The sequence below is a fragment of the Caretta caretta genome, chromosome 8 (assembly GCF_965140235.1).
Source record: "Caretta caretta isolate rCarCar2 chromosome 8, rCarCar1.hap1, whole genome shotgun sequence".
Lineage (NCBI taxonomy): Eukaryota > Metazoa > Chordata > Testudines > Cheloniidae > Caretta > Caretta caretta.
In genome coordinates, this window is record NC_134213.1 from 18230 (window position 1) to 36711 (window position 18482).

Consider the following 18482-nt stretch of genomic DNA (forward strand, 5'->3'; position numbering starts at 1 on the left):
TGCCAATTGCCTGAACTGGCCACCCTTTCTCATTATCTCCAGGAAATGGAGTTTCATAACTTTTAATTCTTTACTTTTCAATAAACCTTCATATCTTACTCTTATTACACTTCCTAGGGTTTTATTGTGACTCATTTACCATATTTAATACATTATTAAAAAACAAATCATTATCATGGTCATGTGACTTCACTGGTGCCTGAATTGCTGGTTGGCAGAAATGGCTACCTCTGAATGAGGGGAGGGGCAGACAGCAATTGCTCCTGTGAAATCTCTTTTTAAAATTTACACACAAGTAAAACAAGATTTTGCTAATTTACAAAAAATGTATTAAATTAGAAAAATCTCATTTTATGAGTGTCCCCATTTGAAATAGAGATTTCGCCCAAGTTGAAATACTGACAAAGTCCAACCCATCTGTCAAAACTCCCACCCCCATAGACCCAGGACTGGAAAATTGTGTGTGTAGCAAGTGGTGACAGGGCAGGCCCCACCCCCAGAAAAAACACCCTAGTTGTCTGCTAGTGGTAGGAAATTGGGATGTTACAATTTGTGATGCTACATCCCTATCGCAGCCTCATCTCCCACGCTGAGCCAGTTTTGTACCCTGGAGATAGCACCATGGCACTGAATGCATCCGAGGAAGTGAGCTGTAGCTCATGAAAGCTTATGCTCAAATAAATTTATTAGTCTCTAAGGTGCCACAAGTACTCCTTTTCTTTTTGTGAATACAGACTAACACGGCTGCTACTCTGAAACCCACCATGGCACTGTTACACCATAGTGACTACAGAGAAGATGGGGGCACATTTCCCACTCCTGAGTCACCAGGGTCTCCATGTGTTTGGGTGGCTGGCTGCCAGGCTCAGCTGGGCCCTGGGCTGCAGCTCCAGCTGGAGGCTGGGTGGGGGCAGGTGGGGTTTGGCTGTACAGGGAGGAAGGATGCAGACACCTAAATCTAGGCTGCAGATTCTAGGGGAATTAGAGGATAGGCACACCCATTCTGGGTCAGACTAATGGTCCAACTAGTCCAGTGTCAATGTATAGGACAGTGGCAGATTCTGCTGGCAATTGAAGGTTTAGGGACACCCCAAAGCATGAGGTTGGGTCCCTGACCATCTTGGCTAAGAGCTATTGATGGACCTATCCTTCCCACAGTTAACACATGAATTAGCTATGTAGAGTACTTCCTTATGTTTGCTTTAAACTTCCAGTCTATTAATTCCCTTGGAAGCAACTGTTCTTTACCTCTTTACATAACACAAGAACCAGGGGTCACCCAATGACATAAATAGTCAGGTTTCAGAGTAACAGCCGTGTTAGTCTGTATTCACAAAAAGAAAAGGAGTACTTGTGGCACCTTAGAGACTAACCAATTTATTTGAGCATGAGCTTTCGTGAGCTACAGCTCACTTCATCGGATGCATACCATGGAAACTGCAGCAGATATTATATACACACACAGATCATCACAGTTTCCACAGTATGCATCCGATGAAGTGAGCTGTAGCTCACGAAAGCTCATGCTCAAATAAATTGGTTAGTCTCTAAGGTGCCACAAGTACTCCTTTTCTTTTTATAAATAGTCAGGAGGTTTAAAAGAAAGTACATCTTGGAACCACAGGATTAGAAGGGACCGCAAAGATCATTTAGTTCAACTCCCTGCCAAGATGCAGGATTTTTTGTACCTAAACCATCCATAACAGATGGCTATCCAGCCTCCTTTTGGAAACCTCCAGTGAAGGTGCTTCCATGACCTCCCTATGGAGTAGGTTCCACTGTTCTTACAGTTAGGAAGTTTTTTCTGAGATTTAATCTAAATCTGCTATGCTGTAGTTTGAATCCATTGCCCCTTGTCCTGCCCTCTATGGCAAGAGAGAACAACTTTTCTCCATCTTTTTTATGGCAGCCTTTCAAGTATTTGAAGACTGCTATGTCCCTCCTTAATCTCTTTTCCAAATTACACATACCCAGTTCCTTCAGCCTTTGCTCATATGGTTTGCACTCCATCCCTCTGATCATCTTTGTCACTCACCTCTGGATCCTTTCCCGTTTCTCTACATCCTTTCTATTCATTGGTGACCAAAATTGGACACAGTACTCCAGCCTAACCAGCGCTGAGTAGAGTGTTACTATCATCTCCCATGACTTGTATGCTATGCCTCTATTAATGCAACCTAAAATTGCATTTGCTTTTTTGCAATAGCATCGCATTGCTGATTCATGTTGTGGTTGTGATCCACCACAACTCTCAGATCCTTTGCAGCAGTGCTGCTGCCAAGCCGGTTATCCCTCATTCCCTATCTGTGCATTTGATTGTTTTTTTCCCCTAAGTGTAGCACCTTATCTTTGTCTTTGAATTTCATTTTGTTGTCTATAATCCAGTTCTCTGATTTATCAAGATCCCTTGATTTTAGCTCTTTCCTCCAAAGTGTCAGCAGAACCCCTTAAATGAATACTTCTTCACACAATGCACAGGCGATCTGTGGAACTTGTTGCCAGGGGATGCTGTGAAAGCAAAAAATATAACTAAGAATTAGCTAAATTCATGGAGGATAGGCTCATCAATGGCTATTAGCTAAGATGGTCAAGGACGCAACCCCATGCTTTGGGTGTTCCTACACCTCTGACTGCCAGAAGCTGGGACTGGACAATAGGGGATGGATCACTAGGTAATTCATTCCCTTGTTCATGCCCTCTGAAGCATCTGGCATGTCCATTGTTGGAAGACATGATACGGCGGTAGATGGACCATGATCTGACCTGCATGGCCATTCTTATCTACGTGTCACTGTTCAAAAAAGGCATGTGTTTGAATTAGAGTTGCCAAACTGTAGTCCACCACTGTAAACTGTTTTTTTGGTTTTTTAAACACAAAGATAACTACATTCTTACTCCTTGGAGAAAGCCTGTAAGTGTGATAAGAATGTTTGTTTCCCCAGATGTAAAATTCTGAGGATTATGCAAATTGGATACTATTAATTTAGGCTTAAATAGAGACTGGGAGTGGCTAAGTCATTATGCAAGGTAGCCTGTTTCCTCTTGTTTTTTCCTACCCCCCCCCCCAGATATTCTGGTTTAACTTGGATTTAAACTTGGAGAGTGGTCAGTTTAGATGAGCTATTACCAGCAGGAGAGTGAGTTTGTGTGTGTATGGGGGTGGGGGGGAAGTGAGAAAACCTGGATCTATGCAGGAAATAGCCCGACTTGATTATGTAAAGAGTTGTCACTTTGGATGGGCTAGCACCAGCAGGAGAGTGAATTTGTGTGGGGGGGTGGAGGGTGAGAAAACCTGGATTTGTGCTGGAAATGGCCCACCTGTTGATCACTTTAGATAAGCTATTACCAGCAGGACAGTGGGGTGGGAGGAGGTATTGTTTCATATTCTCTGTGTGTATATAAAGTCTGCTGCAGTTTCCACGGTACACATCTGATGAAGTGAGCTGTGGCTCACGAAAGCTCATGCTCAAATAAATTGGTTAGTCTCTAAGGTGCCACAAGTACTCCTTTTCTTTTTGCGAATACAGACTAACACGGCTGTTCCTCTGAAACCTCCTTCCTATCAATCTCAGCATGAAAAGCCCTCCAGATCAGTTAACATAGCCTGACTAAACTAACACATAATGATCCCCGCTGGGGCTGTGAATGTCACTGCTCACACTTTCAAGGCTACTGTTCTTGGTGCTGTAACAGTATCACATACTAAGTAACGAAATTTTACTGGAAAACATGGTTATGCTACAGATTTTATAATCTGGAGTTTTTAAAAAGTGCTTGAAAACAAAGTTTAACCCTGGAGCAAAGGTCTGTCCTTACACGACTGAGTTCATAGAGGGATTGGCCCTGATCCTGCAGACACTTATGCACGTGCACAACATTAGATGCATATCCTTTGAGTGTTTGCAGGCACAGGACCATTCACAGCAACTAGCCACTACACATAAGTCACTTAAAGCTAAGTACTCATTAAGCTAACTTTTCCTACTGGGGACCAGGCTGCTGCTGCAACAAGGATGGGATGGGATGGGACAGGATGAGTCTGGGGAATAAGTTTCCAAAAATTATCCAAAAAACCTCACTGATCAATCACTGAGCGGATGTCCAGCTGTACCAAGCAGTACACAGGACCCCATAATCTAGAAAAAGGACAAAGAAGACTACAACTCCCAAGAGGCATCAGGGCCTGGTGGGGAGCTACACTAGATACACAGAGGCAGCAGCAGCTTCAACTCCTTCTCTCACCTTCTCCCCACATGACCCCTATCCACCCCCCTGCACAGACAGCTATAGACTCCTTGTGATAAATGAAAGGGCGGGGGGAGATAGCTCCCTTTTGTGGACACCCAGCCAGCCAGTAGCTATAAAATCCCTCTTAGTAGCAGTTCTCTAATTGCTATACCTGTAAAGGGGTTAAAAAGTCTCACTGCTATGCATAGGTGAAAGGAAGTGAGTGGGCACCTGGCCAAAAGAGCCAATGGGAAAGCTAGAACTTTTTAAAATTGAAACAAGACTCCCCTTTTGTCTGTTGTTGTTCTCCAGGGAGAGGACAGGACAGAGCTATGCTGTAAGAGCTTGGGCCAGATATGAAAAAAATCATTGGTATCATACCTTGAGACTATTTATTTAAAAACCTCAGATATGTAAGTAGATCAGGATATGTCTAGGAAGACGCAATTAAGTTTCTCTCTTTTATTTCTTTATGGCTTGTGGATTCCTCTATGCTAACCCCGGTGCTCTTGTTTTGCTTTTAACCTTTAAGATGGACCTCAAGAAATCTATTCTTAATGCTTAATCCTTGTAGTTTTTTTTTAATCTAGCAAACACCTAAGTTCTTTCTTTTTATTAATAAAATTTACCTTTTTTAAGAACAAAATTGGATTTTTGTGCTTTAAGAGGTTTGTGCACATGTGGTTTAATTAGCTGGTGGCAACAGCTGATTTATTTATTTCTTTCTCTTTTTTTTCCCCTTGCTCTTCCCTGGGGCGGGGGGGGGGGGCTTGAGGGTACCCCACAGGAAGGAATTCCCAACTGCGCCTTCCTGGTTTCTCAAAGGGGTTCTGCACTTGGGTGGTGACAGCGTCTACCCATCCAAGGTCAGAGAGAAGCTGTAACCTTGGGAGTTTAATACAAGCCTAGAGTGACCAGTATTAAGTTTTAGAATCCCTGCAGACCCCCACCTGCTGCACTCGAAGTGCCAGAGTGGGGAATTAGCCTTGACACCCTTATATGTATGAATCACAGGACATGGGCAGGTGTACAAGTCTATGAAGGGAGACAGAAGCAGGACAGGCAGGGAGACAGTATGTTGGCCAACACAGAAGAGAGAAACAAAAGGAAGGCAGGAAAATCAGCACTTGTAGTCACCTTCCTGGTTCCAGCTCTCTATTTGGGAGGACACACTCCTCCCTGCCATTGAAGATCAGCAGTCCCAGGATGGAGAAATTCTCCCCCTGCACTCAGGGCTAGTTGGGAACCTTTTATGAGAAACTAAGTCCCAGCTAAAAGGCAGCACCACTCTCTGTAATCACCAGGGCTGTCACCATAGCCTTACCAGACACTTACTTAGTGACAGCAACAGCAACTTTCCTCTCAGACGGTATTGCCTGGCATCTATCTTGAGGCCAGGCTGGTCTCACTTGCCCCATCACAAGACAGAACTGAACTTATCCTCCACCAGTTTTCCCTTGCAGAAAACACAACCCAAGAAGAAAGTGGGCAGATACTGCAATGGTATTTAGCGCAGGTACTTGCTATTCCAAGGGATTTTTCCTACATACACCCCTCCACTCACCCAAGACAGTAATAGCTAAATAAAGAGACACCTGGCTGCTCCTGGACCCAAAGTACTCATGCTGCACAGCAGACTATTGTCCCTTCACCTTGCCTTTATCCCAGAGAGGTTTGTACCTCACCAGAATGCTCACATCTTCCGAAGGAGCTAGAGTCAGTACAAACAAGGAACAGCGTGCAGTGACCAGTTACTCAGACCCAGTGACATGGAAGGAAGAGAGCTGAGGACTGAACATCTCTGGTTACAGACAATTTGCCCTCCTGGAAGTTAATCATATTTCAGGAAAACTATTACTTTCCCTTCCCTGAGCCCTGACAACTCGCTGAGAGGGAAGCAAGAGCTCCCCCAACCTTCACATGTCCCAGTCAGATTCATGGACTTTTTTCTCGTGGACTCAGCCTATGCTAATATAACAAATGTCTCTCCACAGACAACATTTGCAGCCCTCTCAGTACTTAGATTAAGCAAATTTCCATTTGCGCCTACACACAGATCAGAGTCTGGTTTCCATTCTGCTGAATGGGCTCAGGGTGGTTGTTCCTTCTCCTGGTCTCTGTCCCAGGTTGGCCATTCTCTCATCTACCCAGTGCCATTAGGAACTGAGTATAGAAAGCAAGAACACTTATAGCCTAGGCCAGCATTTGTATGTGGAGGACACACAGAGTCAGGTCACCTGGCTTCTGTTTCCTGGAACCCCCGTCCCCTAATTCTCCTCCAGCTTAGCCAGTGCTTGAAGTGATCAGCACTGGTAAGCGACGACAGTCCCACCAGGTCTCTCCCTATCCCCATCCCAGCCCACAAATCCCATGCCTGACCAGGATACTCAGGTCCTCTGAAGCAGTGGTTCTCAAATAGGTATACACGTGCCCTTGGAGGTACATACGCAAGGTCTTTCAGGGGTCTTCCATGCTCTATACACTGAAATGTAAGTACAATATTTATATTCCAATTGATTTAGAATATGGTAAAAATAAAAAATATGACAGGTTTCATAAAATTAAAATAAAAAATATGGAAAAAGCAAGCAATTATTCAGTAATAGTGTGCTGTGACACATCTGCATTTTTGTGTCCGTTTTTGTAAGCGAATAATTTTTATGAGAGGTGAAACTTCGGAGTACCCAAGACAAATCAGACTGCTGAAAGGGGTACAGTAGTCTGGAAAGGTTCAGAGCCACTGCGCTGAAGGAAGAGAAAATTGAGTATAGCCAAGGTAAACAACATTGTGTCCAGTGACTCACACCCAGTGATGTGGAAGGGCAGACTGGGAATACCAGAGTGTCCCTAGTTGCAGGTCAAATTCAGTCTTGGGGAGCAAGGCGATGCTCCCAGCCAAAGGCAGGGCTCCACCCTCCCCAGGACCCATTGCATGCAAACAAGAAGCATCTCTCTGTTCTCAGATAGGGTTCTGGTTACTCAAACACTTGATAGAGACATAAAGGAAAGGAAACTGACACCTGCACCTGAAGAAAAACTGACACCTGCTCCTCCCCCACCACTGTCACCGCCAGGCAGGACTCTTGGGATCCTCAGTCCCCTGCCAAGTGGGTTGTCCAGGCTGCTCAGGTCCTCCTCTTCCAGCTCCACATCTGGCTGGGCTGCTCCACTGACTTGGACAAGTCCTCTGCAAACACAGCAAATAACCCAAGAAAGAGCCATCACCACCCAAAACCTGTGCTGGAGTGTGAAGGTCTGCCCTCTCACTCCCATCTGCACTACAGCACACCTACTAGATTAACAGAGACAGAGTCAACAATGATGGGTCACTTGGCTGGTCAAAGCCCAACACTTTAGCACCTGTAGCTAACATGATCCCACCCCATCTACATTGGGCTATTGACACAAACGAACTAAAAAAACCTACTAATAAATCACTGAGCAGACAACGATTGGTGTCACATTCCAAAAGAGGGATTCTCAAACTGGATGTCATAACCACTCAGGAGGTCATGGTTATTATGGGAAGTCAGGAGCAGCACCATCCTTGTGCGGGTGAGGGGGCTCAGGTGGCTACACCAGTGGTGTGCAAACAGGGGACGCATCTGTTTCAGTGGAGGTTCACGAAGAACCTTTGCCAATATCACATTTCACAGCAGACCTACCAGCATCTCATTGCCACCCTGACTTCTGTGGTGCTCCTGGCAGTAGCTGTGCTTTCAGAGCTGCCCAGCTCTGAATGCAGTGCTGCTGCCAGCAGCAGGGGAGAAGGGTGGAAGTGGGGCTCTCCCAGGGTGCACTAACCACCACCAGTCTGGCGCCTCCTCCTGATAACTGTGGGGATTAGCTCTTGTGATCAACCCTCCCAACCATGAGAGGAATGAGGTCATTCTGTCTCTCCCTCTAATAGGCAGCCCCTCTCTCGCTCCAGGAACTGCAGTCTCCTCTTCATGGCTTGGCCCTCCGGCCAGGTCACCAAGGTCTTCCCCTTCCAGGGAATTCAAAGTTCTTCCAGACCCGTTGACTGGATGGCATCTCCAATGCCCTTACCACTTCCCAGTAGCCGGTAGGGGAACCCAAGCCTGCCCTCAACACTGGGTTCCAGCCCAGGAACACTGTAACAAGCAGCCAAGGTCTCTGCACAGTCCTACCCCTTGCTGCTGTCTCCCTGGGCTTCTTCCTACTTATCTGGTTTCCCCCTCTCTGGGTTTGTCACCCTCGCAACTCCCTCCACCCAGGGAGGTGACTGCAACCTACTTCCCTGCCTTCCTCCAGCAGCTTCCCTCTCCTTTCAACTCCTGGGCTTTACACTGGCCCCTCCCGTTTCTGACTAGGTGAGCCTGCTTCAAATTAATCCCTTCTCCCTGGATCCTCCTCCAGGTGCCACCTGTGGAGTTAACTGGCCAACCTGGCCACCTTAACCCCTCCCAGTACTTTCTGGGGTGAACACTATCACAGGGGCATTAAGTCTGTTGTAAAAAGTGATATTTGTATGTTTCTTAATACCACAATTCACAGACTCCCAGCTACCTAGCAAGTCTGCTGTGAAGTCTTCACTAGTGCTGTGAAAAGTGAGATTTGTATTTTTGTTAATATCACTTTTCACAGCAGAGTTACTAGTGCAGGGTTCATGGCAGACTTCTGCTACAAAAAGTAATACTTGTATGTTTATTAATATCATTTCACAGCATACATTCTAGCTCCCCATTGCCACCCTTACTTCTGTGCTGCTGCTGGCCATGGCACTGCCTTCAGAGCTGGAAGACTGTAAAATGTGCTTCTTAATATAACTTTTCACAGCCACCCAGCTAGCTAGTCAGTCTGCTGTGAAGTCTGCACTAGTAAGTCTGCTGTGAAAAGTGATATTAACAAACACAGTAAATATCACTTTTCACAGCAGACTTAGCCCCCCATTACCACCCTTACCGCTGCACAGCTGCTGGCAGTGTCCCTACTTTCAGAGCCACCCAGCTCTTGAGGAAGAACCGAGGTCAGCAGCACCACAGAAGTAATGGTGGCAATAGGGCATTAAGTTTGCTGTGAAAAATGATAATGACAAAGTTGCTTTGTGCACCCCCCAGTATTAAACAGTATTAATTTAAAAAATATTTTTTCTGCTTATAATAATGTGATAAAATGTGTTTTAGTGTTAAAAGTGGAGAGAAAAGGTAGATTGATTTTCAACATTATGATTATAAATTTAGCATTTAAAATAGTGTTAAATATAAAAAATCTGTTTTGTATTAATAAGGGGGTTGCTCTCAGACACTTCTTGTATGGAACGGATTGCCAATACAAAAAGTTTGAGAACCCCTGCTCTCGTCACCCATCTGGTCCAAGCTTGTTCTCGATAAGACATATTACAACCTGCCCTGGGTATTAACTTCCCCATCCTGCAAGCATCTATATTCCCCTGCCCCCTGAAGATGTAGGTAGTCAAGAACATTTTCTTGGTAACCCAGTCCCGTATAGCACAGGAGGAACTTGTCTCCAGTTAGAAGGGCTAAATGCAAAGGCTCTAAGTGAACACTTCTCTCAGAGATACCTGCAACTGTTCTGCTATCAGCTGGACCACTGTTGCCTGGAGCCACCTACACCAAACAGGGTGGGCTTGTCTGGTCTTCATCTCTCAGGTCTCAGATCCTCCTATGGCAGGAAACAAACCACAAAAGGAGAGATATTTCCAGAGACTGCAACGGCACAGACTCACGCTCTCACCTCTTTAAAGGGATCTGACAGTCCACCCAATGACACACCACCATACAGTCATAGCTACAATGAAGGGACAGCTGAATGCTCCTGTACTGTGAAAAACAGCATCCAAAATAGTCATGGCTCACAGGAGACTATCAGCCCTCTCCCTTCTCTTTATGCCCAGAGACAACCATTCCTTGCTAGGATGCCCATGTTCTCTGAAGGAAACCAAGATCAAGTACAGAGAAGAAGAAAATAATGACCAGTGACTCAAACCCAGCAATGTATAAGAGGAGCCAGGCGAGTACTGAGTATCTTGGTTTACAGGCAGGTCACTCTTCTACGAACCAGCCTTCCTCCAGAGAAGACACATGCTCTGTTTTAATTGTTGGGCCTGACCAGCTTCAGTCATCTTCCCAGTTAAAAAATGTTTAACCTTGTCTTAAAAGAAAAATATTTTATACAGTTACACAATTTTTAGCCCCAGTTTTTAATTCAAAGACCTATTTTAGGCCCCACATTGGCTCCCAATTAAATATAAGTGTGACATTCCCCTCTGGTGTTATCTGGACTGGTGATCTGCTAGGTCACTCCAATCCTGGACCCTGGGAGCCAGCCTAACCCTGCACTGCTGTGAGAACCCCCACTCCTGGGCTGTTCACACACAGCCTCTGGCATGTAAGCTGCTCCTTGGATTGTGCAACCGAATGACACTAGCCAATATCTCCGGTCCCAGACACAACCCTAGGAACCTCCATCTTGCAGCGTCCAGTGATGCCCGCTGGACACTGCAAGCTTATATAAGTTCATCAATTTAACAAATAAATTGATATGTACCAGGCTTGTTATCCCAAGGGGAGTCTCTGACATGCTTCAAACCAAATGCACTGCTTCAGGTAGAACAAACAAACAGATTTATTAACTACAAAGATATTTAAGTGATTATAACTCAAAGCATAATAAGTTAGATTTGGTAAAATGAAATAAAGGCAAAATGCATTCTAAGCTGATCTTAACTCTTTCAGTATCCTTACAAACTTAGATGCTTCTCACCACAGGCTGGCTGGTTGCCCTTCAGCCAGGCTCTCCCCTTTGATCAGCGCTTCAGTCATTTGGTGGTGGGTGGTGTCTGTAGATGAAGGCGGGAGAGAGAGAAAGAGCATGGCAAACGTCTCCCCCTTTTATCTCCCTTCTTTCTTCCCTCTTGGCTTTGCCCGCCCCCCGTCAGAGCGAGGTGAGCATTACTTCATCGTAACCCCAAACTGACCAAAGGAAGGGGGGTGACTCACTCGAGAGTTCAACAGATCCTTTTGTTTCTGCCTAGGCCAGCGTCCTTTGTTCCTGTGAGGCTGGGCTGGGTTTGTCCCATGCATGCCCTGATGACGTGTGAACTGCCTCTCTGCTCTTGGAGAGTTTTTTTCCTGGGCTTGATTTAAGCCATGAACATACATTTTCAGCATCATAACTATATACATGAAATTATAACCTATAACATCCCATCACTATAACAACAATTACTATCACATCACTGTAACAACAATGCTCAGTGCATCATGAGCCTTCTGAAGACACCTGACATGACAAACTTTGCACTGGATACCACACAATCATTTTACAAAGATAACACGGGAGTGCTGGGTGTTCCCCCAAGGTACAGACGGTCACACCTCCCCTCTTAGTTTACTGCAAGAGGATTAGTCACTGACTAGCTAGAGGGCAGTTTCTGTTATAGTTCTCTTGGCATCCAGGCATTAAGGCCATGAGGCAGCGTGACAAGTAGTGACACACCCAGCTACAGAAAGACACAGACACTGAAATGAGCACTGCATGGGAAGGCTTCAGCTCAGGAATTACCCAGCACTCAAGTGCACACCGCCTCTGGAGTGTAAACCCAAAATTGTATTGTCTTGCACTGCACAGAGAACTGTACAGTGCTAGTGCATGAAATCCCTCCCTCAATTTGTAGGGAGATATGCACAGCTTTTTGCCCCTCAGTTATGAATTCCACAAACTGGGCTTGTTTTAGAGAAAAAAACAAGTTTATTAACTACAAAAGATAGGTTTTACGTGATTATAAGTGATAGAAAACAGATCAAAGCAGATTACCCATCAAATAAAACAAAAACACAATATAAGCTTACGATACTGAAAAACTGGTTACAAGTAGTAGTTTCTGACCCTAAATGTTGTTTTAGGCAGATTGCAGGGTTTCTTGAAGGCAAGCTGCTCTTGCTTGCAGCTTAAAACTCCAGGTATTCTTTTCCACAGGCCAGATACCTTCCCAGCCTGGGCTCAGTCCTTCTTCCCCTCCCCTCTCGTCTGTGATTCTTAGATGTTTCCTGCAGTCATCCTGGGTGGGGATCCAGTGAAGAATAAATACTGATTATGTCCCTCCACTGCCTTAAATAGGCTTTACATATGGCGGGAATCCTTTGTTTTCCAGTGTGGTTTCCACCCACCTGTGGAAAAATACTGGCATTCTATCATGGAGTCCAGTATCAGGTGACAATCACATGATCCTGCAGTGGCAAAGCAGCCATGAGTCAGAAGGTGTTTGCAGCATCCCAAGAAAGCTTCTCAGGAAGGTGGGAGATTAGCATCTTCAAAGACCTATTGTTCTCCCCTAATGATTCATTGACTGGTCCCCAGGTAGCCAGCCAGACTGATTGCATTCTGTCTGGTGGGCATTCCCCAGGTGCAAACACTTTTGTAGTACAGATGTACAGTCAATATTCCTAACTTTAGATACAAAAATTATACATACACACAAATAGGATCATATTCAGCAAATTATAACCTTTCCAATGATATCTCACATGCCTTATCTTGCACAAAACATATTATTGTTATGCTATAATCATATAACAATATTTCTATGAAGAATATAGGGTGTAGTGTTACACCTCCCCCCTTAGATTACTGCCAGAGGGTTAGTCACTGACTAATGAGAAGGCAGTGTGCCTAATGCCCTTCTTAGGTCTTGGGTTTCCAACTTCCCAGTGTTACCAAAAATTAGAGTGTTTTTACAAAGTTCTGGGTTTCTTTTTTCAGGTTGCCTGAAAGCATTCTAGTGTGCAGCATTGTTAACACAATGTAGATACAATATTAAGCGAGGAGTTACTGTATTTATGTTTTTGAAAAATGCGACTTTAAGCTAAACGATGTTAAGCAAATCCAATTTCCCCATAAGAATTAATGTAAATAGGGGGGATTAGGTTTCATGGAAATTTTTGTCACCAGACAACACACAGTATAAGTTTTAAACAAACTATTTAATACTGTACACAACAATGATGATTGTGAAGCTTGGTTGAGGTGGTGGAGCCAGAGGGTGGGATATTTCCCAGGGAATGCCTTACTGCTAAATGATTAACTAGAACTTGGCTGAGACCTCAAGGGTTAACACACTGTTGTTAATGTAGCCTCATACTCTACAAGGCAGCACGAATGGAGGGAGAGGAGACAGCATGGCAGACAGACAGAGACACACACCGTGAGCATGAGTGTGAATGATGTGCATTGCCCCTTTAAGTACGCTGACCACACTCTAAGTCAGGGTCTCAAACTCAATTTACCTCAATTTACTCTCGCCAACCACCGCTCTGGGGAGGATGAGTGGCCCAGCACAGGGCTCACCTCATCAACCATCTTCTGCCTACCCCTCTGCAGCCCCAGGGACCACCCCGTCGGCATGTTGTTTCTTATGCCTCTTTCTCAGCATGGGGTATGGGAGCAGCGCTGGGAAGGGCCCAGTGCCAGGGAGCGTTCTGCACCAAGGCTAACATACTCGGAGCCAAATCGGATCAGCACGGCTCTGAGGCCAGTCTAAGTGCTGCTTCCATTAACAGGCCCTTCAAACGAGTGTCCCTGTCCTTAAGAGTGCGTTGCCTGAAGCACTTGCAGATTCTCTTCTTGTCCTTGATGTGAGCTTCCCCGAGGCACTTCAAGCAGCTTGTATGTGGATCACTCACTGGCCTGGACTTATAGTAGGCAGCACATAGTTTGAAACCCAGGAACTTGGGCATGCCCCATCCCTGGGACAACGTCCCAAATGGGACACCTACCTACCTAACTCACTCTCAACTATTTATAACAAGAATGCCCAAGGAAAGTCAGAAAAAAAAAACACTGGGGAGCTTGCAATCGCAAGAGACGTTCCAGCAACCGTCATGGGCTGTAAGAAGGAACCGAGAGGGCACAGGGCCCGCGGCAAGCTGAGCATGAGGCTCCAGGGGGCACTAGGGCCAGCCTGATGGGTACGACCAAGGGAAAAATCTCCGGTCACTGTGCACATGGGTGCGCGCACACCTAACTTGGAATCGACATGAGCAAGCACTCGAAGAAGAAGTGTTATCAGGTTCCCTCCTCAGTCTTCTTTTTTCAAAACTAAATATGCCCAGTTTTCTTTTTAAACTTTTCCTCATCAATCTATAATTTTTGTTGCTCTCCTCTGTCCACATCTTTCCTAAAGTGTGGCGCCCAGAACTGGACACAGTACTCCAGCTGAAGCCACATTAGTGCCAAGAGAACAATTACCTTCTGTGTATTTAGCTTATTTATTTGGTTTATTTTATTTGTGCTAATAAATACACAGCTTCATAATTTTACTTAGTTCTTTAACAAGATTTTAAACAGAAAAGATACATTTCATTACCTCAAACAGCTTTGGATATAATTAAGTCCATTGCAGTTACAGGAGATTATGCAAAATCTGGATTTTTTTCCCCTGAGAGAATCCTACAAGTTAAGAATCGATCAGGTATATGAGAAATTTAAACTACTTCCCCCATTGTAATACACTTATCAAAATTTAATTTAGTCTTCCATCATGGTGTCCAATTCCCAGCTCATTTAAATGCACCTGGAGCTTCTTACAATCTTCTATAGTTTGTATTTACCTAAACAAGTGTCCTTAGCAAACGTCCCTGATTTTCTTTTCGCTCCTCCAAACTATTAGTAAATAAATTGACCAGTGAGATCAGAAACCTGCTGTAAATTATCCCTACCTTTATATCAGGTTGCCCATAACATAATTTTTTTTAAACATAGCTCTAATTTAGTTCTCAGACAAAAGAAAATCCATTCTCTAGCAAGAGTAGAAAACCACTAGATTTTTTTTTTTTTAGCAACAACTGTGTTTAAAAACGGTTCTGATTCCATTGTGGGAAGACTGAAAATAATACCTAACTGGGTACATGATAATACCTGCTGAACATTAATTTCTTGAAGCACATAAACTTCACTTCCATGCATTCTCATGTATCCTCAGCTGTTCAGACTAACACTGTCCAAAAATGGTCTTAAACTGAAAGCAATCAAGATCAAACTTATTCAGTGTAAGAGCACCCACTTTCCAGCAACTAGTCACTGTTCTATCAAGTGCAATTCAGTATGACTCCAATAGTTTGTTCATCCCAATGTCTTTTTCAGTTTGTTACACTGCTTACTGTACAATTTTTATAAGCCCACTCCACCACTGACAGATCCAAGAATTAAGAATGGTCATTATTGAAGAAAGTTAAGTAGTGATCAATCTGTCTAGGGTTTTATATCACATCCTCGCAATAGTATCAGAGCCCCTACCATTTCACTATCCATTATGTCTCCTTTGTTCATGAGTCTATTACCGGTCAGCAGTTAGGCACAGATGGCCCACTCTGAAGAGTTTACAATTCAAGAAGACCTAAAACCTATGTAATACTCATCCCTTGCAAAGATTCTGAGCAACACGCTTTAAGCAATGCATTCTGAAGTTAAAGAATTAATTAAATGTACATGTTCAGAATATTTGTCCTTCATTTTAGTGACTCACAGCTAGAATGAAGGGTTAGATTGTGTTCAGTCATTTTATTAATAACAATAAATGATGACAAAACATTTTATTTATAGATCACCTTCCATCCAAAGACCTCCAAGCCCTTTACAAAATGTAACCCTTCTTCCAGGTGTCTTTAGCAGGAGTTACGGCCAGCTTCAGATAACCTCTAGGACAGCGTTTCTGAAATGTGGCTACCAGGGGCTTTTCTTGCGGCCACAGCCTCCTGGACTGTGATGGAGGGGGGGAGGGCAAAGTAGAGCCCCCTCCCCCACTCTGTTGCTCCTGGATGCTGGGGCCAGCTGCAGGGGTTGGGCCCTGACCCCTTCTGGGGACACCTGGGGCACAACGCTGGAGGAGCAGGCAGCCAGTGAGTTCCTCACCTTCCCAGGGGTGGTGGGACTTAGGCTTTGGGCTTCAGCCCTAGGATGGGAGTGTGGGGGGCACCAGGCCCTGGCCACGGGGCTTCAGGCTCCATTCCTGGACCCTGTCCTCTGGCTGCAGGGCATCAGGCTCTGCCTGCAGGGCTTCAAGCTCCAGCCCCTCACCCCCATCTTCCCTGGCCCCCACTGCCTCCCCCAACCCTCCATCCAGGGCTTAATTTGTCCCCAAGGCTTGTCAGGGCTGAGTAAGTCTGCTGTGAAAAGCGATGCTTGTATGTTTGTTAATATCACTTTTCACAGCTGACTTACTAGCTAGCAATAAATAAATTACAATAATTTTGATGTGTGTATGTGCATATTTATTTGCTTTTCCTAAAGCTAATCAAGTATTTTAGGGAAAAGTGTGAGAGCGGCCACCAGCAAGAGTTGGTGGCCACATTCTGAGGCCACCAAGAAGCTTGTCCCGAGAACCCCTGATCTAGGACTTCTATTTAAATGAAATAAAATAGTTGGCTCAAGCTGCCACTTAAAACCTCCTGGTCACACCTTTACAGTTATTTCCTCTCCACTCAAGAGTCCATATGAATGTAAAGCCACAAACACTTTTATTTCGGAAAACAACTATTTACATAATAAAATTAAATTAACAAAAGCCAAACTATATTATCAGCCTGGGCAACCCCACAGACCCAGTTATTAACTGCCACAGCTGTTGGGGCCCCGAACTATTATTCACAGAACAACCCACACCCACCTAAAACCACACTCAAATTCAAGTAGACAGTGGTGGTGAAGTGGGTTACACTGCAAATATTTTAAAACGCTTACATTAGAAGAAAAAATGGTTCCTCCTGACTTCTCTCTAGTTTCATTGCACAGCTAAAAATATGGTGATAAAAACATTGATTATCCCTTTTAAATCAGACTAGATTATCACAATTGTCCTTTCTGGGCTGAAAAAATATACAAACTTTGACCAGCCTCTTACTCACTCTGTGAATTTGGCTAACACACATGGCAAATCCACAACTTTCTCCTTCTGCATAATATTAGCTTCCCCCATTAAAGCAGGGGGCTGAGCTCGAGGGCAGAACAGCCTATCCTGCAGTAAGAAACGTACAAGGATCCTGCTTTCAGACACTGGGCAGTTAGTACTGACAGGCCCAAAGCCAGCTCGTCCATCCTTTGCCTGCGTGTGGAGTGGCCTTTGCAGAGAGACAGCGAGCGGCCACCGCTGAAGCTACAGACTCCGCAGAGACCCAAACCGCTGCCTCGAAGGCTGCGAGGGACAGACTCGGAGCCCCCCTGACAGGCCCGGTCCCCACCGGAAGCAGCTGCCTCTACTGCAGGGTCTGCGAGGGCTCCGCGGCCGCCGCGCGCTGCTCAACCTACCTCCTCCTGCTGTGCTCTGAGGCGGGGCCGTCTGGGCGCCGCTCGGGGTTCGGGGGGCCGAGCCTGGCTGCCGGCGCCGCCGGGAAGGAAACGCCTTGTATGGGCCTAGGAAGCGCCATATTAGGAGCGGAGGAAGGGCCATATATGGCAGTGCAGTTCCTGCAGGAGCGAAGGGTGCCGCTTCTGTTCAGCCTTGGCCGGGCCGCGGGCCAGATGACGTGATTACTGCCCCTGGCGGGGCTGGCGCACAGAGCAGCGGCCCCGGGTTGGCGAAGGAAACGGCGGGCTCCTCCGCCGGCCACGGGGCGCTGAGCAGGGCCCGAGCCGCAGAACGACTCCGCCCCGCCGCGAGCTCCGGCCTAACGCGCACTTCAGCCAGAGCCCGCCCGGGCCGGATGTGCGCTGTGAAGCGGCACCTTCCTTCCTCAGCGCGGGGGATGGGGGCAGGCCGCGGCCGGAGCCCGGGGTTGCCCCCGCGTGTCCGCGCCATGGAGCTCGGGCACGTCAGGGCTGGATCCCCCTCCCCCTCCCGGACAGCGAAAGTTGTTGGGATGGGGATGACGCAAGGTTTTTCCTGTCATTAGATGGCCAGATCTGAAGTTTGGCTTTCAGTGATGAACAGCTGCGTGTAATGCAGCCGACCAGCTCTTTGTGGGTGTCTAGAGCGTCCCAGCCCTACTGCAGGCCTATGCTGACTTTTAGCACCTTCCTTCTGTTCCCATCTCATTCCTCGGGGCTCACGTCTGGCTTTGCATGTGCTCGAAATAAAGATTTTATTTTTAAACAGATGGCAGTTTGTAGCTTGGCATCTTCAGATAACCTGAGAATTCCACTGGAAACAATCTTTTTGAGCCACTGATTGGGTTCATACTGTTCCAACATGGTTGCAAGAGCAGGATTTTCCTCATCTAGAATTAGGATGGGAGAAGATTCAAAAATATTAACCTAGCTGATCCAGAAAGCAAACCGCA

The 18482-nt window shown here is 45.7% G+C and overlaps 1 long non-coding RNA gene across 2 annotated transcripts; it reads right to left on the reverse strand.

The window, feature by feature from the left end:
• Positions 1-3555: 3555 nt before the first annotated feature.
• LOC125641647 (uncharacterized) lies at positions 3556-18186 on the reverse strand. Of its 2 annotated transcripts, XR_007358106.2 has the most exons (4): positions 17512-18186; positions 10975-11050; positions 9773-9873; positions 3556-7414 (listed from the first exon to the last, which is right to left on the reverse strand). It is a non-coding gene; the product is annotated as an uncharacterized LOC125641647 (long non-coding RNA). The 2 variants fall into 2 exon arrangements; XR_007358107.2 differs by lacking the exon at positions 10975-11050.
• Between the last annotated feature and the right edge of the window lie 296 nt (positions 18187-18482).